Source organism: Schistocerca nitens, chromosome 2 (genome assembly GCF_023898315.1).
Source record: "Schistocerca nitens isolate TAMUIC-IGC-003100 chromosome 2, iqSchNite1.1, whole genome shotgun sequence".
Classification (NCBI taxonomy): Eukaryota; Metazoa; Arthropoda; class Insecta; order Orthoptera; family Acrididae; genus Schistocerca; species Schistocerca nitens.
Genome location: NC_064615.1, coordinates 867,946,703 through 867,974,632, shown reverse-complemented (window position 1 = coordinate 867,974,632; position 27,930 = coordinate 867,946,703).

Below are 27,930 nucleotides of genomic sequence, written 5' to 3'. Positions count from 1 at the left end.
TCTGCAGCCCAGTTTTGCTAAATTACACGGAATAGAATACCTTGCTATAGATACTCAACAGGTGTTGGTTAAATTTTTGTGATTTCTGTTACCTTAGAAAAACAAGTTAACGTTTTTTAAATGTCCTGGGGAACAGTTTTTCAGTTGATGTGTCCTTTGTGTCAAGGGTCCTTGGCCGAAATGGTCGGCGTTGTCTTAGCGAGTGTGAGGTAACGGACGAGTCGTCGCGCCCTGAAAATATTCAGAGTTGGTGTGGCCGCACGGGCCGCTCGGCCAGCGAGGGCCCGGCAGCAAACACGTGGTACCGGACGTTAGCCGGACGATAGGGGCAGCCCCAGCGCATGGTCCAGCCGCGTGGCTGGGAATTCCATGATGACGCTGTGTCAATGAAGGAGACACTTTGTGAAACCATAATGGCAGACATTTCACAGTTCGTATAGCTATTAACAGTAGCCAAATGAATCGTGATACCTCAAAAAGAAACATGTACATTACCAATATTTGTACGATGATTCTGATAATGTAATCAGATTTTCAATATCTTTATTAGTTTAAAGTTTAGTATCTGACTGTAAATTATACAAGTACACACAGCATCGAATTTCCAAAATACAGCAGCTTCATCCGATTTTGTCGATCGCCGTGTCTTTAGAAAGCTATTAGTGTAAACCTAAATTGGTATGAATTACAGGCATGTAACTTGAATAATACATGAGTTATCTGAGGTCAAAGTTGCCGGTTACTATCCATCGTGTCAGGCCTTGAGTACTCCACAGTTAACACGAAAAAACGGTAGCATCATGCTTATAAATATATTTATTCATCGATGTCTTTGTTTATATCGGATATATACCATTCATGAAGAAATTGGTTAAATATTTACTGTGAGACATTAGGCTCCTGACCTACCTTTTGCTTGTTTTCTTTTGATATATGTTTATTTAATTGTTTATCTATTTAATAATGTGTGTTAGAGCGTGTTTATGGTCCAGCCGTAGGAATATTTATTTAATTTCAAATATTTAAATGCAGATCCAGTATTTCGTATCTGCTTAAATATGTTTGTGGGAGCGTTGGCTTGAAGACATGGAGCGAGTGCTCCAGCCAATCACAGCGTCGTTACTAAGGGAGGCGACTACGGAAGTCAATGGAGCGGCAGTTTGGAAGAGTGCAGTTCGGGGGAGTACGGCACGGAACACGGAAGTGCTAGACGCGACGGCGCGACGGACGCACAGTGGCGGGAAAGAGACTTGAAGAGTGTGGAGAGATTTGCGCGTGGTCGCGACAGATAGAAATACTTCGGAGTGCCGACTTGTGCACTTGTGAGATTTCCGTGGCTTCTACAGTGAAGATGTAGTGTGCGTTTAGAACTGAATGTCTCGCGAGCTGTGTTGTTCATAACTAATTACGTGAAGAAGGAATCTATTGTTTCCCTGTTATTCAACTTATATTTTATTTAATTGCTGGACCATCGACACCTATAAGTGTTTTGCAGAAATATACCGCATTCTCAAAAGTACTTCTACTGTCGCACTCATCATTTAAAGTCGTTGAGATAGTACCTGCAGATTTTTTGTAATTGCAATCTTTCATTTATAAATTTATATGTTACTTTCATAATTCGCAGTTGCCGAGTTACAGAAACTTTCGACCATTCGATTCATGTGTGTATTCTTTGGCCTGTAATGCGGCAACTACGTATCCCGTGGACAACGAAACCAGCCAAAACTTTAAAAATTGCAACTCTTAGTAGGAGGGTACGTAGTTTTTGGAAAGCCCGCACGAGGAAGGACTATTTAAGGGAACTGTGCAGCCGGCCGCGGTGGTCTAGCGGTTCTGGCGCTGCAGTTCGGATCCGCGGGACTGCTGCGGTCGCAGGTTCGAATCCTGCCTCGGGCATGGGTGTGTGTGATGTCCTTAGGTTAGTTAGGTTTAAGTAGTTCTAAGTTCTAGGGGACTTATGACCTAAGATGTTGAGTCCCATAGTGCTCAGAGCCATTTTTTTTTTTGGAACTGTGCGCTCGCGTGCTAAGGGAGCGCTGGCCTGCCATTGTCAAGAACGACCTCGTTAATTTGTTTTTTTTTCCGAACATGATCACGAGAACCTGATTGAGTATATTCGTGAAGTACGCTCGACAGCCATGGCCTTTGATCTAGAGTTGGCTGAGCCTGAGATTGTTGCCACCGTTTTGCAAGGATCCTTCTAGGGTCTTGTTTGTCGAGAGGCCGACTACCTGCCGTGTCTTGGCTAACTTAGTCTCTCTTGGGTTAAACAAGCCGATCAAAGGAGAGTCTGCGAGGAGGCGTCATCTGAGTCTTAGGCGTAACCCACCTCGGGCGCTGTTTCCGCTAGTAAGATGAGGTTTTCTTAAGAGCAGAAGCAGTTTGCTCACCAGGACGAGGTCAACGGAAAAAGGCGTTTCGACAGCCGACGCTATAGGAATGGACGGCGTGGCGTCTTTTCCACGTTGCCCAGCGCATTGAATGAAGTAAAAGGGATGATCCATAATCATCTTCCACTTGTTGTGTGTATATCAATCATGAGTCGCTCTGTACACTGTTAGATTCCGGCAGTAGTCTTTTCTTAGTGAGTCGTAGGCGGTACACCAGATACCGGATCATTTGTAAGTTTCCTAGTTTAAAGTTCGTGGGTAGAAATTGTAGAACTGTTAATGGTCAAGCTGCTCCTTCGATAGGAACAATACGTACTTCTTGTTGTGTCAGTGAATTTTCTTGCCCCATGGAGGTGTTGGCGGAGGATTTAAGCAACAACTTCGTCTTGGGGTGTGATTTTGAAAGTAAAATTGGATTAGTTTTCGATTATGCCCTTAGGAAATTTTATTTTGAATTTCGGACTGAGGTGAAGTTTTGCTTGTGCCTCCATTCTAGGAGGGCAGGTCCCCATAATGCTAATGTCAGTGGGGCGCAGTTCGACGCAGCGCTCATAACTCCTGATCAGGCTGAGCCTCTCCTTCAGATGTTGCATGGTTCCCGGAAGAGTTTACAGATAAATTAGGTGTGACTAATCGTACTGAATAACTGATTTTACTTTCCGACCATTTTCCAATAACGCTACCGACTATCTCTCCTGAGGTGAAGGTATTGAGCGAGTTGGTAGATAAAATGCTCACTGAGTGTCTTATAAGGCCATCCACCTCACAGTATGCTTCACCGAAATTTTTGACGCTAAGAATAATAGGGGTGGGAGGGAGAGGAGGTTCCCATACCCGCTGTGGACTATCGTGTCATTAATCATAAGCAATCTTTTTGTCCCTCTTCCTGATTTACATGGGTCTTTTTCATAGTTAACCGGGAGTATTAGCAGATTCCCCTTGTCGAAGAATCCAAAGCGGCCACTGCTTTTTGCACTGACTGGAACTTATATGAAATCAACCGGGTGCCTTTCGGCCTTGCTATTGGTGTGGTATTTCTTTCTAGGTTACTCGACTCTGTGCTTAGATATCTGAAGTTAAAGTGTGTGTATAACTACTTGGACGATGTTGTCAGTGCCAGCTTCTCCGAACATTTGGAGCTTTTACGATTTGTTTGGTGCGTCTGAGGCAAGCGGATTAATTGTCAAACCGTCTAAAGTTACTTTTAGTCGTTGTGAGATATCATTTCTCGGAAATCTAGTCTCGGCCGATGGGTCAGGATTGATCAGTCTTCGAACCGAGCGTTTTGCAGTTGCTGCCCGACTAAGACAGGAGTTTCCAGTTTCGTTGGAATGTCTAAGTTCCTTCAAAATGTTGTCCCGACGTTTGCCGAGGTAGCCACTCCTTAAACATGTTGCGAAATAAGGACGAGCCGTTTATCTGGCCCGACAGCCAGCATACTGCGTTTGATGTGATTATGATCGCTTTGAGTAATGCTCCTGTTCTATCCGTTCATGACTTCAATCAACCTTTCGTGGTCCAAACCGATGTCGCTAACTCTGAGGTTGCCAGCGTGTTGTTTCAGTCGCAAGATGACGAGCGGGGGCCCTTAGCCTGCTCCTCTACCTGCCTGTCTCCAGCTAAGAAAAAGTATACTACTTATGAGTTGGAAGCACTGGCTGTCCGCGGTAGAAAAATTTAAATACTGCGTCGAACACTGAGAATTCACATTGAAGACCAGGCCGTTAGTTGGGTTCTGGCTCGCCCACGTAAAACTGGGCGTATTGAGAGGTGAGGTGCCAGAATTTCCGCCTTTCACTTCAACGTGCGCCACATTAGGGGGTGCGATAAAGTTGTAGCAATACCATGAGCACAGTTTCAGAGAGGTGGATGTGGGTTCTTCTCCTCACGAAGCCGAGGTGATAGGTCTTGCTAATTCAGTTCTTACCGAGATTCCAGCATTGTTTGCTGACATCGTGCGACAGGAGCAGGACCTCAAGTTGGGCTGCATTAGGTAACAGTTGAGAGCCAGTCATCAGGTTCACAGGTACGAGGTGCGGAAGGATTTTCTCTGCCGCCGTGGATGCCGACATGAAGAGCTTATAATCTTTCTACCTGCCGTGATTGTCCTGGCTGATTCCAAATATTGTCAGAATTCTGTCGTGGGGAGTCATCTGGGAGTATAGAAAACCATTCCCAAGATCCATCAGTTTCCACATGTACTTTTGCTGTGTCCGCCGTCAGATACGGCACACACCTATATAAGCAGAGAGTGCCACACGCCAGGATCATTCTCCAGTTGTCGTTAGGAGCCACATACACTCCTGGAAATGGAAAAAAGAACACATTGACACCGGTGTGTCAGACCCACCATACTTGCGCCAGACACTGCGAGAGGGCTGTACAAGCAATGATCACACGCACGGCACAGCGGACACACCAGGAACCGCGGTGTTGGCCGTCGAATGGCGCTAGCTGCGCAGCATTTGTGCACCGCCGCCGTCAGTGTCAGCCAGTTTGCCGTGGCATACGGAGCTCCATCGCAGTCTTTAACACTGGTAGCATGCCGCGACAGCGTGGACGTGAACCGTATATGCAGTTGACGGACTTTGAGCGAGGGCGTATAGTGGGCATGCGGGAGGCCGGGTGGACGTACCGCCGAATTGCTCAACACGTGGGGCGTGAGGTCTCCACAGTACATCGATGTTGTCGCCAGTGGTCGGCGGAAGGTGCACGTGCCCGTCGACCTGGGACCGGACCGCAGCGACGCACGGATGCACGCCAAGACCGTAGGATCCTACGCAGTGCCGTAGGGGACCGCACCGCCACTTCCCAGCAAATTAGGGACACTGTTGCTCCTGGGGTATCGGCGAGGACCATTCGCAACCGTCTCCATGAAGCTGGGCTACGGTCCCGCACACCGTTAGGCCGTCTTCCGCTCACGCCCCAACATCGTGCAGCCCGCCTCCAGTGGTGTCGCGACAGGCGTGAATGGAGGCACGAATGGAGACGTGTCGTCTTCAGCGATGAGAGTCGCTTCTGCCTTGGTGCCAATGATGGTCGTATGCGTGTTTGGCGCCGTGCAGGTGAGCGCCACAATCAGGACTGCATACGACCGAGGCACACAGGGCCAACACCCGGCATCATGGTGTGGGGAGCGATCTCCTACACTGGCCGTACACCACTGGTGATCGTCGAGGGGACACTGAATAGTGCACGGTACATCCAAACCGTCATCGAACCCATCGTTCTACCATTCCTAGACCGGCAAGGGAACTTGCTGTTCCAACAGGACAATGCACGTCCGCATGTATCCCGTGCCATCCAACGTGCTCTAGAAGGTGTAAGTCAACTACCCTGGCCAGCAAGATCTCCGGATCTGTCCCCCATTGAGCATGTTTGGGACTGGATGAAGCGTCGTCTCACGCGGTCTGCACGTCCAGCACGAACGCTGGTCCAACTGAGGCGCCAGATGGAAATGGCATGGCAAACCGTTCCACAGGACTACATCCAGCACCTCTACGATCGTCTCCATGGGAGAATAGCAGCCTGCATTGCTGCGAAAGGTGGATATACACTGTACTAGTGCCGACATTGTGCATGCTCTGTTGCCTGTGTCTATGTGCTTGTGGTTCTGTCAGTGTGATCATGTGATGTATCTGACCCCAGGAATGTGTCAATAAAGTTTCCCCTTCCTGGGACAATGAATTCACGGTGTTCTTATTTCAATTTCCAGGAGTGTAGATGGCTAGCGTTTTTTGCTTCCGTCATAAGTCATAGCCATCAACCATTGTCATACCCTGAATACAGGGACTACATCCTACTTCTGCCTGAGTCGGACAAATTGTTCCAGAAAACCCCGTGGATTTAAGCAGATGCTACAGCTTCATTCGGCCAGTTAGTAGTTGCCACTAGCTGCCGCAGTCATCGCACAGTGTCACAATAACCGCTCAGTGACTCAGCGTGCTTGCATTAACAGAGACAGAAACTTGGTGGCTGTCACAGACAGCAGAGGCAGGCTGGAGCCGCTATTAGATTAGTGATCAATCACTAAGGTTCAGACCAGAGTTAGAACTTTACTTCAGTGCCGTGCCTTCACATCATCTCACTAAAGCTCAGTATTTTTTGTACAGAATGTTAGGTATATAATTCCAGATATTTTCATTGGTGACTAAGGACACTGTACTGGACAACATTACATCGGTACTTACTTCGTTTGATGGCCAATAATCATAGCTATTAGGAGTAGTATGTTTTTACTTCGGTTAGTGCATGTGCCAAGTTCAAGCCATTAATGCTTATTTTCCCCTGGACAGCAGATCAGATGCTGAAATGTGGATGCAAGACGGTTAGTCCATAGTGACAGGCAAAGTCCACTCACAAAGGGATTGTACAAAGTTCCCCTCACCTATATGATTCATATTGACAAAGTGTGTAGGGAATGACTAGGATTTCAACATATGTAAACAGGAAGAGAAAACTCCCAAACGCTCTCGAGAAAATCAGTTTGAAAATTTTAGGCCTGCTTCTATACTTTGTGTGGTTACTAGTATTCAAGGAAGCAGGAACTGAGCGAGTAACCGGTTAGTTACTTAACCTGTAGGTGCAGGATCCTTGGATCGAATATGGCTACCAAAACTTTTTATTTCCATTTCACGTTATTTTGCCAGTGTGCAGTGTAAAGTAGTTCCTCCCAAATGTATTCCGCTGGTGCTGCTTTGAGACGTTTACTTTTGCGTCCAAGTGAAGAAACTTATAAAATGACTAAAAAGTTTTGCGTACATGCGTACATCATCGAACAAAGTAGAAAGCTAGCTTCTAGAGAAGACTGCACAAAAATTAAATCAGTCGTACACCAGCAGTAGTCTGTACTAATATTTAGTGATTAGTGATTTTGATACGAATCGTACACTGCTGAATTGTGTGACGGCCGAGACATGTTTATGAATGTACACCAATGCTGTTTTACAACAAACAGCCTGAAAAATCATGCACATGCAAAAATGCGTTCATCATAAGTGCTGTATGTCCCAGCAGTTATTGTTTTCCATGTTTCTACAATCAGTATCATTCTAATTCGCATAATTTTCCATTGGTTACATATTATATCTGTCACAATTGTAGATGTCGTGTGACTAGGGCCTCCCGTCGGGTAGACCGTTCGCCGGGTGCAAGTCTTTCCATTTGACGCCACTTCGGCGACTTGCGCGTCGATAGGGATGACATTAGGATGATGAGGACAACACAACATCCAGTCCCTGTGCGGAGAAAATCTCCGACCCAGCCGGGAATCGAACCCGGGCCCTTAGGAGCGACATTCTGTCGCGCTGACCACGCAGCTACTGGGGGCGGACACAACTGTAGATACAATAATATAAATCAAATTGCTATATTGATTTGATTGAAAGTTTTCGTGTAGTCTTTTTCGTTATTTCCAATCCACTCAAGAACAAAGTTTTTTCTCCTTTTTTTCAAAATAAACATTATGTAAGTAATATATTGAGAATTTTCACAGTCATAATAAATATGTTGTTAGAATCACGTGGGAATTAAAATAAGAACGAGCAGCGAGATGCGATCCAAAGACCTTGCGCTTATAAAAATACGCGCTTACTCGCTCAGCTGCGGACTGCTTGAATATTTGCTGTCATGGAAAGTAAATGCTGACAATTTTCAAACCCGAGTTTCTCGAAAGCGGTTGAGAGTTGTGTTTTCCTGTTCACGTATGTTCAGGTCCTGACGGTGCCCTGCACACCCTATGAATACGAATCAATTCGGCGAGGGCAAGTTCGTACTGTCCCGTTCTTAGTGGGGCGACTACGACCTTGCAAAAAACATCAGGTACTAAGTATTACTTGACGTGCGTACTGGAACACCGTTAGACGCAGAGAAAAGAACAGTTAATACACTGCAGGGGGCACATATTAAGGTACCAATCAGCACACTATCTGAAATTATACCCCTAACACACTCTATACTGTATGTGATTTTAATAGATGGTCGTTAGTTGTTACTCATTGTGTTGCCAAAGGTACTTTTGGTTTTAGTACAATTATGTTCTGTGTTCAGACAGTTGTTGAGTGGAATCACGCGACCTCAATACAGCAACTATTTCTATTGCTGATACCTTCCGACGAGTCGAAGTTTTTTAATGAATTCAACACTTTGCATAAAATAAGATTGGTGAAAGACTTTTGCAGCCCTCGCTGTGGTGCTATAGAAACAGAGTTATCTCGTCAGGATACGGAGCAACATTTCTAGGTATTCTCTTGGCAGTGACGGTAAGTGTTCCGAAGAAAGACGTGAGGCTTTTGAATAGGGAGTTCTGCGCAATGGCTTTTGAGCGGCAGTGGTCAAAGCGCTCCAGCAGCAGGAAGCGGGCTGTTTGCTGGCGGTGGCGGTGGCGGCCGTGGCGCTCGTTTCGCGGCCTGCGGTGCTCCTCCGTTTATTTTGGCCCGCCGGCTGCACACGCGCTGTTGACGGCTACCGCCTGTTCCGTAAATCGCGTGCACTGCAGCAGCTCTCACCAGCAAACACGTCTGCGGAGTTTTCTGTTCCAGCAGCTAGCGTGGAGAAACAGCTAAAGCATTTGATATAAATGAAGAATTCAGACTGAAAGTCAGCCAACTGCATTTTTGGCTATTTCTCAATTTAATCTGCCAGCGCATGGTAAAAAGTCCATACTTAAGTTCTCATCCACGAGATGGCATTAGATCTCTTTCCCTCACATGTACAGTCAATGTTTCCAGAGTTATTGAGCCGTGTCAACGTATCGACCTTTCTAGATCGCGGTCGAGTCGTAGTTTTTCGGCAGCTTTTCAGAGACACAAGCTAAGCAGATGGTCTATATAATCTATATCTGAGTGTTGTAGACGGGGATCAGAGGGAGTTGGGTTGAGAAGCGGAGTTGTGGACAGAGCGGTGAGTACTAGAGATGGGTCGTTCGTGAACTAACGGGTCCAAAGGAACGGTTCACCAAGATGAACGGAACGAGCGAGGAACGAATTCTAAGGAACGGTCTTTCATTGTTCACTTCGGTCGCGGCTGTCTACTTATAGTTCCCGGGAACGGGAAACGGTCGGTCTCGTTCCCGCAACGGCACGTCCGCCAGTCGCGTTCCAGCCTCGCCCGGTTCCCGTCTGTCTTGGTCTCCCTCAGGCGGACTCGTCCTTCTTCGGATGGCCGTCACAGTTCTACTGCCAAGTGCTCATAGTTAGTTCAGTATCGAGTTGTTCATATATTCACTATCAAAAACAGTCTTGACCACAATTTATTTATTATGGTGACCGGTTTCGACCAGTTCTGTGGTCATCTTCAGACCAAAGAGTAAGGACCTCCTTCTGCTGGAGAAACACTACTGTAGTGATTAGCAGTGATTCTCCAGCAGAAGGAGGTCCTTACTCACTGAACTGAAGATGACCACAGTAGTGGTCTAAACCGGTCACCGTAATAAATAAATTGTGATCAAGACTGTTTTTGATAGCAAATATTTGTAACACTTTGATCACTGTCCACTTCCACAATATATTTGAATACATTGTAATCGAGTTGTTCATTTCTTTCGCTGCGCACGCCCATTCGAGATCTGCTTCAAACCTTTTTTGAACTCTAAACTTCTGCTTCTTTCGTGTTCTATTCAGCGTCTACGACCAGTAATTAAAATGTATTCTATAATTACGTAAATTACATAAAAATTACATGGAATGTAATACATACATCTTTTCAGGTAACAAAACGTCATATCAGCTTACTTCACTATTTCGATAAACAGCAGAAGAAATATTTGTAAAAAAGCAATATTTTTTTTTTGTTATTAGACATGCAAAGGACGTCGACACGGCACACACGAGTGGCCATTTTCCGTCTTATTTTGGTCCAAGATAAAAGTGCATGTTCATTGTTATGGGAGGCAGACCGACTTACAACCGAATGAAGCCCGTGCTCCATAATCGAGTGTCCGGTGTCACATTTTGTAAAGAGAATATGAAATCTTCTACAATATTATTTCAGTGGTACAGGGTGGCGCACGAAATATTGGCCCCAAGTACTAGACTGCTCATTTTCGCCCACGAATCGTTATCTATTGTTTCGAAGTTGTTGTTTGCATTAGCTTATTTGTTATTTCTTCACTGCCCAATTACTACATGTTTATCTATTCTGCTCTTTGCAGTCAACAAATCGTGCGTAATTGGCGAGCAGTCTGTACTCAGGGCCGGTTTTTCGTAGGCAACCTTATATTATTTCACAGCGATCAGCGACATAAAGCTACAGTTGGCTAAACGAGAGGTTTTACAGAATCACGAAAATCACTAGTGTGTGAGAACTCTGTTATGCATAAAAACTCTGTACTTCTTCCATCTTCAGTTCCTATGCTACTAATTTTCAATTTTTCATAACAACCATATACCAAGCACAAATGAACGGTGAACGACTAAAAATGAACGGCTTCCAAAAAAGAGCGATCACCAGTGAACTAGTTCCCAAGGCGAACGAGTTTGCCCATCTCTAGAGCATGGCGTGTCTGTCTGCAAGTAACTGGTCACCAAGAGAGGGCGCACCGGGCCGACGGTATCGCTGGGCTCTGACACGCGCAGCGAGTCCACTGAGATGACAAAACTCATGGGACAGCGATATCCACATATGCAGATGGGGCAGTATCACGTACTCAAGATGTAAAAGGGCAGTGCACTGGCGCAGCTGTGATTTGTATTCAGGTGATACGTGTGAAAAGATTTCCGTCGTGATTGTGTGCTCACGACGGTAATTAACAGACTCTGAACGCGGAATGATACTTGGAACTAGCCGCATGGGACATTTTCTTTCACAATACTCCGAGGTCTGTAGTGTCAAGAGCGTGCTGAGAATATCAAATTCCAGGCGTTACCTGTCGTCACGGACAACGCAGCGGCCGACGGTCTTCACTTAACGAGCGGGAACTGCGGCGACTGCGTAGAGTTGTCAGTGCTAACAGACAAGCAACACTGCGTGAAATAACCGCAGAAAACAATGCCGAACTTATTCGTTAGGGCCGTGCGGTGGAATTTAGCGTTTGACAGACGACCGACTCGAGTCCCTTTGCTCGACATCGTATACAGCATCTCTCCTGCGGTCGTCGCCATATCGGTTGGACCCTGACGACTGAAAAACCGTGGCCTGGTTAGATGGGTCAAGATTTCAGTTGCTACGTGCTGATGGTAGGGTTCGAGTGTGGCACAGGCCCCGCGAACCTATGAACCCAAGTTGTCAACAAGGCACTGTCCAATCTGGTATTGGCTTCATAAATGTGTGTGCTGTGTTTCCTTGGAATGGACTGGGTCCTATGGTCCAACTGAACGAATCATTCACTGGAAACAGTTATGTTCGGCTAATTGGATTTCCAGCCATTCATGGATTTCATGTTCCCAAACATGTCACTGGGTCATAGTTGTTACTCTGAGAACTTCTGGACTGTTCGAGAGAATGTTTTGGAAACCCACTTCGCCCGACATGAATCACATTAAACATTGATGGGACACAATGCGAGGTCAATTAGTGTACAAAATCCTGCATCAGAACACTCTCACAACTTACGGACTGCTATAGAGGCAGCACAGCTCAATATCTCTGTAGGAGACTTCCAGCGACTTGTTGAGACCATGCCACGGCGAGCTGCTGCACTATTCTGGACAAAAGGAGGGCCGACACAGTATTAGTGGGTATCCCGTGACTTTTGTAGAGGGGTGGACTTGTCAGCTGGTGGCGAAGTGGAAGGCGCAGGGACGTAAGTTGCATCCGTTAGTTGTTGTTCGACTATTACACATCACCGTCAACTGATTGGCAAGGCATCAACGAGAACATAGGAAAGTTCAGCTGATGTTCCACAACGCGCTAAGACAGATGGTACGTGAATCTGTGCGATCGGCAGATTTAATAACCAGAGAAGGTACGTTTTTGCCAAGTGATTGCGCTCGCGAACATAATAAAAGTATATTACAATTTATTCAATACAAATAAAATCTCAATATCAAGGAATTGGTAGTTTGATAAACTTTGTTCAGTTTTGCTATCTTGTTCATGTAAAGTCAGAGATAAAGAGTAACATTGTCTGAAGTTTTAAAAACAGATCGGTCAAAGGAGTGGGTAGTGCTAAAGAGGTGAATTACTTTTATCAGGTTTAAGTTAAATGTTGAGTACATATTTTATAGCGTTTTTCAGTGGATATTGGTTCAAATGGCTCTGAGCACTATGGGACTTAACATCTGAGATCATCAGTCCCCTAGAACTTAGAACTACTTAAACCTAACTAACCTAAGGACATCACATACAGCCATGCCCGAGGCAGGATTCGAACCTGCGACCGTAGCGGTCGCGCGGTTCCGGACTGAACCGCCTAGAACCGCTCGGCCACAACGGCCGGCTTCAGTGGATATATACTCTTACTAATAACAAGAAAAGCTTTATAAATTTCCTTCCTCATTATGAAACTATTATTTTAGAGTGTAATTGTTGTCCAAGGGGGGGGGGAGGGTGTTTGAGGGAGGAGACCAGACAGCGAGTTCATCGGTCTCATAGGATTAAGGAAGGACGGGGAAGAAAGTCGGCCGTGGCCTTTGAAAGGAACCATCACAGCATTTGCCTGGAGCGATTTAGGGAAATCACGGAAAACCTAAATCAGGATGGCCGGACGCGCGATTGAACCGTCGTCCTCCCGAATGCGAGTCCATTGTGCTAAAGTTGTCCAAGGCTCAGTGTGACTTTTAACAGACTAGTAAGACAGTTAGCAATAGATGAAATTTTTATTTTGTGATGTTGTAATTTTTATTAACTGGTGTTGTACATAAAATTGAAAAGAACATACAGTTATGTAGACAAGATTTCGAGAGTTAATCTTTTTGCTAAGAGGCTAGAACACGCCACAACTCTGCAGAAATGTTTCTTTCTTGTTTGGCCTACTGACGTCAAATAAATGGTTTTAAAAATTTCTATCGACATTCAGTAAACCTCAATTTTCCTAAATCCGTGTCCTGCCGTTGTTCAGCTATCGCATAGTGATCAAAATCCGCAATAGACTTATGAAACTTACATCTTCATGTTCTACCTTTCTGGTTCAAATGATTTTCAATTAAATAAATAAAATTGTATCTAAGCTATAATATCTTCGTTAAATGGTTGTTGTTGTGGTCTTCAGTCCTGAGACTGGTTTGATGCAGCTCTCCATGCTACTCTATCCTGTGCAAGCTTCTTCATCTCCCAGTACCTACTGCAACCTACATCCTTCTGAATCTGCTTAGTGTATTGATCTCTTGGTCTCCCTCTACGATTTTTACCCTCTACGCTGCCCTCCAGTGCTAAATTTGTGATCCCTTGATGCCTCAAAACATGTCCTACCAACCGATCCCTTCTTCTAGTCAAGTTGTGCCACGAACTTCTCTTCTCCCCAATCCTATTCAATACCTCCTCATTAGTTACGTGATCTACCCACCTTATCTTCAGCATTCTTCTGTAGCACCACATTTCGAAAGCTTCTATTCTCTTCTTGTCCAAACTAGTTATCGTCCATATTTCACTTCCATACATGGCTACACTCCATACAAATACTTTCAGAAACGACTTCCTGACACTTAAATCTATACTAGATGTTAACAAATTTCTCTTCTTCAGAAACGATTTCCTTGCCATTGCCAGTCTACATTTTATATCCTCTCTACTTCGACCATCATCAGTTATTTTACTCCCTAAATAGCAAAACTCCTTAAATGTTTTAAAGTATATGAAATATGAACTTCATTTTGTATCAGTATGCAATTTAAAGAGAATTTGTAGAACTTTATGCATGTAGTTTTGATTTTAGACACGTGCAAGGAACAAAATCGAAAATCAAAATGGCACTAACTATTAAAACTACATCATGCTCCCGAACTGAAAATATAGACTGCAGATTTGAAGTTCTTAGTCCGGTAATTTATTCATTCCCCATAATGATGACACGTATAACTGAGAAAGCTAGTATTAAAGAAAGATACATACGAGTATACTAAGCGAAGGATTGAATCAAAATCATAAAATCGGTAAAGAGGAATAAACGTAAATTCATGTGCGTTATATTGTCCAGAAAAGATTTTCTAAACACCAAAACTTTGAAAAATAAATGTCAGGAAAATGGACGTACAAGGACAGCCTCTCAGTTGGTTGAATATAAAGAAACTGAAATTGTAAAAAAAGTCGCCCTTAATTAGTAAATTCAATGACATTTCCAACTTTCATCTTCCTTTCGAGAGGTTACTCTTTAAGGAAACGACAATGACAGCTCTGCAACCTCAAGCAAATCTGTGTTGGGTTGGCAGAAGAGCCAACACCGTGTTACTAGTTGAGGCCGAAATGCACGCGTTTTAGCTCACGCAGGCTGACGTGAGGAGGGAAGAACTATACTGACGTGAGGTCTAGAACATGACAAGGAATTAGAATTCAGAAAACGGACGTAATTAGTTTCATACTTAACTTTAATCCATTAATGATGAACGTCGCTCTTGACGGTACATGATTCACAATATCAATATCAATAGTAACTGAATATGGCGCCTTGCTAGGTCGTAGCAAATGACGTATCTGAAGGCTATGCTAAACTGTCGTCTCTGCAAATGAGAGCGTCTGTAGACAGTGAACCATCGCTAGCAAAGTCGGCTGTACAACTGTGGCGAGTGCTAGGGAGTCTCTCTAGACTAGACCTGCCGTGTGGCGGCGCTCGGTCTGCAATCACTGATAGTGGCGACACGTGTGACCGACGTATACTAACGGACCGCGGCCGATTTAAAGGCTACCACCTAGCAAGTGTGGTGTCTGGCGGTGACACCACAATCTGCATCAAAATTTATTTCATCAGTCGAGACGAAAAGTGAGTGCATAGACGAAAAACAGTATGAAATCACTCTTTCCGTACTTACAAATTCCAGCATAGCTGAATTCACTATAAAACGATATAACTTTGCTGAATGAGTGCGATTACCACATTGTTTACGAATAGAATGTTAATAAATACTTTAATATGAAGTAGTGTCAACTGAAACAATATTACATGCTTTCGAGCACAACTTCTATAAAAACCGAGGTTATGAAATGTCTGTACATTAGTACAACAGAAGAAAGATTCGTATACCTTGTGACGAGGAACCAATATTGGTAATAAATCTTATGTCAAACACCTTCCTTGAAGTTTCACGACCTAAACTTGTAACCTTCCAAACAATAACTGTAATGAGTTAGTTGCTATACCGTTAAACACTTACCGAACATACCGATGTCTTGACTACGATTGAAATAGAACGGTTCATTAATTCAAGTGGTTTTCGTCACTTACCTCAAAACTGATTTTAATAGCTTTTGTCCACTACTGAGGCTTTCAAATGTGTATCAGCGGTGGCTGATATTCCTAAAATATTTTCCTATTTTCCTGTTTTGTAGTCAACCACCAAAATTTCTGTCGACCTAGAAACGTTCTTTTTCCAAGTTTTGTCGTCTCAAATAACAAGCCATTGTGACATTTAAAGAAGTCGAAATAATGTTTTCGATAGGCGGTATTCCGCATGGCGTGTTATGTACTCGTAATGCCAAACCTCTGGTTACTGAATGTGGACGAATTTTGTAGTACTGAGTGAACAAACAAAACTGCTGCCGTCTTTATCGACTATACAAAGATGTGGATCTTCAGACAACTGATCGCGAGTTCTATAATTACGTTGACTGTTATTGTACAAATTATGAGCAAATGTGTACTTTTATGTAAATTAATGTGTTCTGTATTATTAAAATGAGAATATAAGGCGAACATTTAGCACTGGACCCTTTTCATACGGTAGCTTCAGTTATGTCTTTTTGAAGCGGGGAAGTTTTATGCACGCTTCTAACACGTAAGTTATATTGCAGTCTGTCTTTTAAACAACATTTCCAGGTTGAGCTACATACGTTGCTTCAGGGCACGCCGTAGTTCTAAGAAAACTCACGGAGATAAGTGAGCAAATTCCAGGAGTCTGATAAAAACCCGGGCCGCTGGAAGTTGTCCACAAGAATTCAAAGCGGAAACTCTTAAAGTTCTTTCTGCTGCAAAGAAGAGCGATTTCACTTGAATTCGTTTTGTGACACCCTTACTGACAGTTTCGTAGGGCCCACCTTCTTCCACACACAAGTATTACTACTTTTCCGGAGCACAGGCACCCATTCAAGTTGCATCCCTCGTTAAATTTCTTCGTACAAGTCGTATCACACAGTCAGTATGCGGCGGACGCTTCGCATTCCACGATCCCAACGAGTTAGTCCCGACCCGTCAGCAGCCACATCCGCTGATTACATCCAGCTGGGCTATTTTCGGGAGCGATCTGACTGCTTTGAGAAACGAACTCTGTCAGTCTTTTGAGTATATTGTTCTACATATCCGGAATATTCCAGAATTTGAAAGATGGCCTCACCAGTCTTCGTCTCAGCGCTGCGCCGCTTATATCACTGTTGCTGGCTCATATTTTGATCTCCGAGAGCAGCATTTTCTTCCTTGTAGAACACACTAGATCAAATATTTATATATGTTTGACGTATTCTGATCAGTTCTTTTTTAATTTCGCTGTTTCTGTTTTTGTCATTGTTGTTGTTTTAGTCCGAAGAATTGTTTGGTGCAGCTCTCCAAATTACTCTCTCCTGTGCAAGTCTCATAATCTCTGAATAGCTTCTACATCCTGTATTTATTTCAACCGGATTGCTGTAATTTATGCCAAGGTCTCCCTCTCCCTCTACAATTGTACACCCCATACTTTCCTCCGTTTCCAAACTGACTATAACTTGATGCCTCAGGATGTGTCCTATACACCAATTCCTTCGTGTAGTGAAGTTGAGCCATAAATTTCCTTCCTCCCCAGTTCATTTCAATATCTCCTCACTACTTATTCGGTCCACCTATCTAATCTTCAGGTTTCTTTTGTAGCACCAAAACGGAAAAACTTGCCGGCCGCTGTGGCAGAGCGGTTCTAGGCTCTTCAGTCCGGTACCGCGCTGCCGCTACGGTTGCAGGTTCGAATCCTGCGTCGAGCATGGATGTTTGTGATGTCCTTAGGTTAGTTAGATTTACGTAGATCTTAAATCTAGGGGACTGATGACCTCAGATGTTAAGTCCCATAGTTTTTAGAGCCACTTGATCCATTTTTTTTGGAAAAGCTTCTAACCGCCCGGATAGCCAAGAGTGTTAAAACGCCGCCATTGTAATTACAGTACTTAACGCATTATACCTTTGATGTAATATTTAGCATGGTGACTCATACACAGTTGACGTGTAAAAAACGAAACATTTCTGTAAAAAATGTGATAAATGTAATGTGTAAATGATGCGGATACTCAAGCTATATGTAAAAACTATTTTTTACAACACATGTCGCTTAGCTACATCCAGTTGTTTCAGTTTCGTCTATTTAGTCATCATCACATTACTTGTTGTTTATTTCAACATTGATCTCAACATGAAGTACTAAAATATGTAACTGAGTGAAACCACATTAAGTTGAGCACACACCCGAAACCAATCGTGTGCTAAATAAAATCACCTTCAATTGTGTCAGCGGTTATTATTCTGCACCCTATAAAGGCACCGCACTGAGTTCAACTGCATCTATTATGGATAAAGTACAGTTCAGGTTGCATCTCTCGAATAGAAAACAACCATCATGTACTAGATCTTCCAGTGCAGCTTTGTAAGTACACAGACGGAAAAAAACACACTATCAAGAAGGAGCTGTGCAACAGAAACGAAAGTTGGCGGGCAAGTTTGTACATTTCAAAGATGATCCGCTTACGAATGGCGCTAATAACGTCACTAGGAGGATGCAAATCATGTTTGCTTTAAACACACTGTGTAAAGGTCGGGAACGTTATTTACTTTTGCGATTGGACGTACTGAGTTGATGTTGGTCAAGAATGCGTATAACGCGACAAAGACGCCATTATCAACGCCTCACTGATTTTGAACGAGGTCGTGTATTGGGACTACAAGAAGATGGATGTTCATTCTGCGATATTTCAGAAAGACTGTTTACTGGCAGCGGTGGTCACAGGAATGTATGGTCGCAAGGAGGACCGGACTCCGTACGAACACGTGGCGCTACCGAGAGGGAAGACTATCGTGTTCGGCGTATGGCATCATCATCATCATCATCATCATCAGAAGCTGCTGCTGCTCCAGCTGCAGCAGCAGCAGCAGCTAGTACCACAGTGACACAACTAAAACTTACAAATGGGTTTACTTCAAAGATAGCTTCGAACCAGACGCCCTATAGCATGCATTTCACTGGCCTCAAACCATAGCTATTTGTGACTTCAGTGGTATCAAGCGAGAGCTCATTGGAGAGTAGGATGGAGGCTTGTTGTGTTTTCTGATGAAATCTGGTTATGCCTCAGTGCTAGTGATGGTTGTGTGTTGACTGGGAGGAGGGAAATTGAGGGCCTGCAACCAACGTGTCCGTGTGCTATGTACACTGAATCTACACCTGGAGTTATGGCCTGGGGTGCTATTTCGCATGACGGTAGACACACTTTTGTGGTTACCTCATGCAGCCTGAAAGCAAATTTGTACGTCAGTTCAGTGATTCGACCTGTCCTGCGACGAATCACGAACAACCTCCGATGCGTTTTTTCCAACAGGATAATGCTCCCTCACATATCGCTGTTGTACTCTAATATGCTCGACAGAGTGCCGACATGTTGCCCTGCTCGATCACCAGATATGTCTCAATCGAGCACATCTGGGACATCATCAGACTCCAAATGTAGTGTCATCCACAGCCAGAATTACTCATTCCTGTATTGGCCGACCAACTGCAAGAAGCATGGAATTCCATCCCACAACCTCACATCCGGCACCTCTACAACAAAATGCAAGTACGTTTGCCTGGTTACACTAAACATTCTGTCAGTTACATTGGTTATTAATGTACCACTTCCCAGATTCATTGACTTATTTCGCGTTTACACTAACCTGTGATCTTTCAATATTAATCACTTAAATTTGTTACCTAGACAAACGTATTCGCGAAATTTCATTACTCTACAGTAATTATCTTTTGGTGTTGCAATTCTTTTCCGTCAGCTTATAAGAAAATCATCTACAAAAACGCAGTTTAGCTATCCAGCGGATTCATGGCAGAAGCATCCAGCAAGGTTAACGGAACCCGAAAATTACCTTTGGCAGCGCTGTTAACTCATAGAGGCACAAGAATCCAGGCCCAGAAGGAAAACGCGTTTCCATTATTGTTCGCTTGACATTATCGCAGAGTTTAAGGTAATATGTCAGTGAGATGTTGTTAGCGTACGTGGAGCTCGTGTTTTTTGTACAGCGTACTGCTTATTTTCAAGACGCTAGAAGTGAATCGTATATGCAAAATACGATCGAATAAAATGAACAGATTTCTGAAAAACAAGCATGCCGTCGAATAATCCGATTCTGGAAGTGAACAGATGCTATGTGCAAGAGAAAAGCAAAACAGCGGCCTACTCGTTAAGTGCAGTGAAAGCTACTTAAGCTATGATTTCACTTTGACTGAGAGTGAAGATTATCCTTTGCCACTATGCTTAGTATGTGGGTATAAAACAGAAAATGAATCTCTGCTTCCTAGTAAACTAAGCAAACATTATAAAACAATGCATTCACATTTTCAAGATAAACCTATAAACTATTTCAAGAGACTGTCTGAACAGCAAACAATGGCAGCAAATTCTTTTAAAGGTGTAATGTCTGTTTCTGATAAAGCTCTGATCGCTCCCTACGAAGTCTCTCTACTACTAGCAAAGCGTATGAAAACCCATACTATATGTGAGTCACTTATTTTGCCTGCTTGCAAAAAATGGTCATGGTGATGCTAGGAAATGAAGTAGCTATGAAAATAAGCAATACTCCTTTGTCGAAATGATACAGTTCAGAGGCGTATTATAGAAGTGTCTGCTGATATTGAGAAAATTGTATGCAGTAATAAACGCAAGCACTCAAACTTTGCTTTGTAAGTTGATGAATCAACAGACATTACCAACTTATTGCAACTCTTAGCATTTGACCGTTTCATTAACCAAGGTCAAATGGTACATCATTTTCTCTATTGCAAAGAATTATGTGTGTCTACTAAAGGGGAGGACGTTTTCAATATTTAAAATAATTATCTTGGAGACATACAGTTTGAAAAAGTGAACACATTTAAGTATCTAGGCGTGGACATCACTTCGCGAAATGAGATTGAATCCGAACTGAAGAAGAGATTACGAGCGGGAAATGCGTGCTACTTCTCACTGAATAGATTGCTTTCATCACGGATATTGTCTCGGAATTTAAAGATTAGAATATACAAAACTATTATTCTACCAGTTATGCTGTATGGGTGTGAGACTTGGTCTCTCTCTGTGCAAAATGAAAAGCCTTTTCGAGTATTTGAAAACAAAATTTCGAGGAAAATTTTCGGAGCAAAAAGGGATGACATTAGCGGAGAGTGGCGAAAATTGCATAACGAAGAGGTTCACGAACTCTATTCAAGCCCTGACATAATCAGTATTATTAAAACACGTAGGATGCGATGGGCGGGTCACGTAGCTCGAATTGATGATGGCAGGGCAGCGCGCAGAGTACTGGTAGGGCACCTAGAAGGAAAACATCCTGTGGGAAGACCGAGGCGTAGATGGGAGGACAATGTGAAAGCTGATTTGAGGAGCCTAGGTATTGAAGGTGAATGGAAGGAAATAGCCCAAGACAGAGACGGCGAAAATACGTTGCTGCGGTAATGGACTCTCGAGTCCGCTATGACCAGTGAGTAAGTAAGTAAGTATCTTAATAAGTGGCAGTTGACATGGAAGTCGTGTGTAGGCAGTACAGATGACAGCCCTTCGCCGGTAGACTGGGTTATGGGCCTTATTTCTTTTGCAGAAAAACAAAATGAAGATGTTATCGTAACTAAATGCTTTCTTCATAGGGAGGCCTTAGTAGCAAAAACATTGGGAGAAAAACTGATAGAAATGTTAGAGCAAGTTGTTCAGATGGTAACTTTTATTAAAAAAAGACCCGTCAAAACCCGTTTATTCGAAAAACTTTGTGTCGATATGGAATCAGAACACAGCCAGTTGCTTTAACACAAAGAAGACTGGTGGTTGTCATGGGGTAAAATACTTACCCGTGTGCATGAACTACGACACGAACTACCCGTATTTTTCGAATAAATGAAAAATCTGTAGTTTTCCTACTTCCTTCGGAATGAATTTTGGATTGCCAGATTGTAGTATTTGGTGGATATATTTCGGCAGTTCATTATTTGGAATACTAGCATGCAAGGGAAAGAAGAGAATATCTTCACATCCACCGACAAAATTGAAGCGTTTCACAGAAAACTACGAATACGGAAAAGAAAAGCTGTTCAAGCTAACATACGAATGTTCCCATTGGTAAGGAGCACGTGCGTAAATGAAATACTTCCGATAGCAGTAGATCATTTAATAAGTTTAGAAGAGAAACTAAGTTCATATTTTCTAACCCTCAACACTGAACAGTACAAATGGGTTCGAAACTCATTCATGGAAACTTCAGGTGATTTCGCATTAACATTAACAGAAGAAGAAGAAGAACTGGCAGCTATATCTACTGATCATGGACTGGTGATTAAGGAATTGTCTCTTGGAACCTTTTAGATTTCTATAACAGGAAAATGCGTCGATATCTCAAAAGGCTTTGAACATTTTACATCAGTTTTCGACATCATATTTATGTGAATTAGAATTTTCTACCCTCACCACAATTAAATGTAAAAAGAAAGGAACTCTTCAATGTGTTGACCAGTAAATGAGAGTTTGGTCTTTCAAATACATCTCCAAACATAGAAGAAATCGCGAAGACACATTAGGCTCATGTTTCTCGTAAACACTGTCACGTAGGCTGTTTAGGTTGTTATGTTGGTAACGCCACGTAATGCTAAAAATATTGTGTCAGTTTAGTGTTGATCAGAATAAGTAAAGAGCGAAATGTCTGAGTACGTTCAGTTCTGTTCAGCTGTTTGAAAATCAAATAATGTAAGGGGTTTTCCAGCACAGTAAAATATAAATTTTCCTAAGGGGATGTTTCATATGCCGACCCTGCCAGGATACCTCACTGGAATCTTCTGATTTTATCTTGTAGTTTGTGTAATTAGTGTAGCTATTGTTTATTGCTAGAGCATAATTGTAGAGAGAATTTCTTTTGTAGTTGTAGTTTTTCATTGTTGTACAGTAAAACAGTTGTGCCGTGCATGTAGATTTGCACCAAGTATTTCGCAGCTGCGCTGCTATGTTAATGTGTTGTCTTATTTTTGCTCTTCAAATTATGCTTTTCTTGTTATCGTGTGAAATATGTGATAATTATGGCGTGTGAAAAACGTAACACTAGGCTCCAAAGTAAACTGAGAAATGATAGTGATGACGAGTGTAGCTTATCAGCACCACAGACATTCAAAGTAGTAATTTGGTAATTGTGCATGGGGAAGTGGAGCGGGCGGCAAATAATGGTATAGACAGTGAAACAAGAAGTGTAGTGAACAGGGAAGCATTATCGATCGATCGGTCGGCAACAGCTCGCCTCAGGAATCCGAAATGACAGGACACAATCTTGCAAATACTGTAGATTCAGGTTTTGGGTCCTCACCATTTTCTCAGATAAGTCAAGACACATTTTCTACTTGTCAAAATGTGAATGTTGCCGGTGCAAATGCACTGCCGAAAAGCATAGAGGAACAGATTCCAGACACTAATACATTATTATTGCAATTAATGCAAGAAATGAAACAAAATAAGAAACAAACACAGCAACACTTAGACACAATGTAACAAAATATTCGTAAGTTAGACACCACGCTTGAATAAACACGTGAAAGTTTAACCGCTGAGTTACTTAAAATCGAATCGAAATGTCAAAAAGTCTGTAATTACGTAAAAACACAAATTTTTGAGCATTTCCAACCTACTTTTTCGCGTAATGAAAATACATTACAGAATCACGAAGCAGCCATAAAGGAACTGCAAACTATTGTTCATGAAAATCACGACACCTTGCAAGCTAAAATTGACTCAGTTGCATCTACTAATTCGGTTACGCAACTTGAAGAAACTCAAGAAAACTTAAAGGACACAGTAGATACGATTTGAACACAAATGGACACTCTGGAACTTGGTTCAGAAAAACACACTGAGGAAATCAGTTCATTAACGGAGAAAGTAGCCGAACTTTCGGATCAGTTCACTAACTTATCTGCAAAGGTAGATGATGATCTGAGGACACAAGACCCGTAGCCTTCACTGACACAAAGAGTATGAACAAATTAAGAAATTTAAACAAAATTAATATCAAATTAATACAACACAAAAGAGAAATCCGGGAAGTACGAGATGAGTTGGAACTAGTAATACAAGAATTACTTATATCTGAGGGCACTCGCGCTCCAACACGGGAAGAGGGACTTAGAAATACGGAAAAGCCACAAAATAATAACACAGGGCATTTCGGAAATTATGAAAGAAATTGGCAAGGTGCACCGAATTTTGAGATAGAACCGCCGACACGACGTAACAGTGACCGATATGCGACTCGCCGACACGATGATTTTGACTATAAGCTGTTCATTACTACATGTAAATTCAAAACATTTAAGAATTCTGGCAACGACATTCATCCACAAGCGTGGCTCCATCAATTCTCTCATTGTTTTCCTCCCAACTGGTCATTAGAGTACAGACTAGAATTTATGTGTGGCTACTTAGAGAATGAACCAGCTATAAGAATGCGATCGGTCATTCACGATTGTCACAGTGAAGGAGAATTTTATCATGCCTTCCTCTCAGCATATTGGTCTCAAGCTACTCAGGATCGCGTAAAACATAGCATCATAATGATGAAACATTTCGAACAATCTGAATTTTCCAGTCTTGTGAAATATTTTGAAGATATGTTGCATAAGAATCAGTATCTGTTAAACCCATACAGCCCCTCAGGACTTATCTGCATTTGCTTAATCAAATTGCCTGAACATTTACGACATATTACACTACTGGCCATTAAAATTGCTACACCACGATGATGACTTGCTACAGACGCGAAATATAACCGACAGGAAGAAGATGCTCTGACATGCAAGTGATTAGCTTTTCAGAGCATTCACTCAAGGTTGGCGCCGGTGGCGACGCTTACAAGGTGCTGACATGAGGAACGTTTCCAACTGATTTCTCATACACAAACAGCAGTTGACCGGCGTTGCCTGGTGAAACGTTGTTGTGATGCCTCGTGTAAGGAGGAGAAATGCGTACCATAATGTTTCCGACTTTGATAAAGGTCGGATTGTAGCCTATCGCGATTGCGGTTTATCGTATCGCGACATTGCTGCTCGCGTTGGTAGAGATCCAATGACTGTTAGCAGAATATGGAATCGGTGTGTTCAGGAGGGTAATACGGAACGCCATGCTGGATCCCAACGGCCTCGTATCACTAGCAGTCGCGATGACAGGCATCTTATCCGCATGGCTGTAACGGATCGTGCAGTCACGTCTCGATCCCTGAGTCAACAGATGGGAACTTTTACAAGACAACAACCATCTGCACGAACAGTTCGACGACGTTTGCAGCAGCATGGACTATCAGCTTGGAGACCATGGCTGCGGTTACCCTTGACGCTGCATTATAGGCAGGAGCGCCTGCGATGGTGTACTCAGCGACGAACCTGGGTGCATGAATGGCAAAACGTATTTTTTTCGGATGAATCCAAGTTCTGTTTACAGCATCATGATGGTCGCATCCGTGTTTGGCGACATCGCGGTGAACGCACATTAGAAGCGTGTATTCGTCATCGCCATTCTGGTGCATCACCCGGCGTGATGGTATGGGATGCTTGGCATTGGTTACACGTCTCGGTCACCTCTTGTTCGCATTGACGGCACTTCGAACAGTGGACGTTACATTTCAGATGTGTTACGAGCCGTGGCTCTACCCTTCATTCGATCCCTGCGAAACCCTACATTTCAGCAGGATAATGCACGACCGCATGTTGCAGGTCCTGTACGGGCCTTTCTGGATACAGAAAATGTTCGACTGCTGCCCTGGCCTGCACATTCTCCAGATGTCTCACCAATTGAAAACGTCTGGTGAATGGTGGCCGAGCAACTGGCTCGTCACAATACGCCAGTCACTACTCATGATGAACTGTGGTATCGTGTTGAAGCTGCATGGACAGATGTACCTGTACACGCCATCCAAGCTCTGTTTGACTCAATGCCCAGGCGTATCAAGGCCGTTATTACGGCCAGAGGTGGTTGTTCTGGGTAGTAGTTTCTCAAGATCTATGCAACCACAATGCGTGAAAATGTAATCACATGTCAGATCTAGTATAATATATTTGTCCAATGAATACCCGTTCATCATCTGCATTTCTTCTTGGGGTAGCAATTTTAATGGCCAGTAGTGTATTTTGGCAGGACGTTGCAAAGACAACATCGAAGCTTTTCACGGACTGTTATAAGAATTGGAAAAGTGACGCTAACAATCGCGGGAAGCGAAAACAGGAACACAACAATTACAGTTCACATCCGTCACAATTCCACGATGACAGAAATAATAACTGGACACGACAAGGCTATTCTTTCAACGCAAATCTTGACCAAACCCGACACCACCCGTATGACAACCGTTGGCAGAGTATCAATAATTACAGGAAAGATCACCTCTCCGCAGAATACTACCACAACAAGTGAAACATTTTAGCTGTTTATATTGCGACCCCCCATATAAATATGAAGAAGACAGAGAAGAAACTGGCAAAGTTTGGGAATATATGTGGAGCGATAAACAGATGTCTAAAAGATAAAACTAGGAAAGAAATTAGACTGAAATTTTACAAGGAAAACTCAGTCAAACCCTTGTTTACAGAAGTGAATCGTGGATTATGAATAAGTGCCAAGAAAGTCGCATACAGGCAACAGATATGAGGTTTTTAAGCAGTAAAGGAGTGCACAAAATAGATTTCGAAGTTAGATAATAACTGAAACCATATAATATCCTCATTAAAACACAAGAAAATACGAGGAACTGGAACGGATATCTGTACAGAATGAGTGGAGGACAAACTTTAGCTCAATTGGGAGAATCGTAATTAAATTCTCTTAGCATCACCTGAATTAATTCCACTTCATTCCACCTACCCTTGTTTGCTTTTATTCATGTTCGTCTTATAATCTCTTTTGAAGACTATTAGTTCCATTTAACTGCTCTTCGGCCTGCTTTATTGGCTGCATTTTTATATTTTTTTTCCTACGTCAGTTAAATTCGATGCCTCTTGTGTTATCCGAGGATTTTTACTAGCCTTGTCTTTTTACCTATGTGATTCTCTGCAACCTTCACTATTTTATCTCTTAAAACTACCTGTTTATCAAAAATGGTTCAAATGGCTCTGAGCACTATGAGACTTAACTTCTGAGGTCATCAATCGCCTAGAACTTAGAAGTAATTAAACCTAACTGACCTAAGGACATCACACACATTCGTGCCCGATGCAGGATTCGAACCTGCGACCGTAGCGGTCGCTCGGTTCCAGACTGTAGCGCCTAGAACCGCACGGCCACTACGGCCGGCTGTCCATCAGAAAGAGTAAATTTGTAATAGTGGATATCATGAACTGATATATGTATATATGATGACTTCTGAACATTATTAAGGTAAATACATTGTTTGTTCTCTATCAAAATCTTCATTTGCTAACTATGCCTACCAGTAGTTAGTGCCTTCAGTAGTTAGAATCTTTTATTTAGCTGGCAGTATTGGCGCTCGCTGTATTGCAGTAGTTCGAGTAACGAAGATTTTTGTGAGGTAAGTGATTCATGAAAGGTATAGGTTATTGATAGTCAGGGTCATTTTTTGTAGGGATTATTGAAAGTCAGATTGCGTGGCGCTAAAAATATTGTGTGTCAGTTTAGTGTTGATCACAATAAGTAAAGAGCGAAATGTCTGAGTACGTTCAGTTCTGCTCAGCTGTTTGAAAATCAAATAACGTAAGGGGTTTTCGAGCACAGTAAAATATAAATTTTCCTAGGGTAATGTTTCAACACTAGAAGGAGTAGACATAAGGTACGTTTCATTTGTATTGCATTATTAGTTTTCTCTGTAATTTGAAATGACCGTTAGTTTTACTGCATTATTTCATTTCAATACGTTTCGTTAATAGTTTCTCTTGCCCTCCATCTTGGCAGGGTAGGAGGCAACACGTCGCTCGGCCGTCACATGTGGGTGAAAATCGTGCTTCATGCATCTCTCACACTTTTATAAAAAATTATTTGTTCTTCTCGTGATAATGTATAAGGGGCGTTAAAAAAGAAACGAGCTGGAGGCATAATTACAGAAACCAGTACCTGTATGTTAGAAGTATTGAGCCTGGTTGTTGAGACACTTGTCCCACTGTGACACAAGGTGGTTAATGACTGTGTCATAAAATTCCCGGGGCTGCCATGTTAACCAGATCACCATGCACAGCTGGACGTCGTCGTTCGAGGTGAATCTTTTGCCCCTCACAGT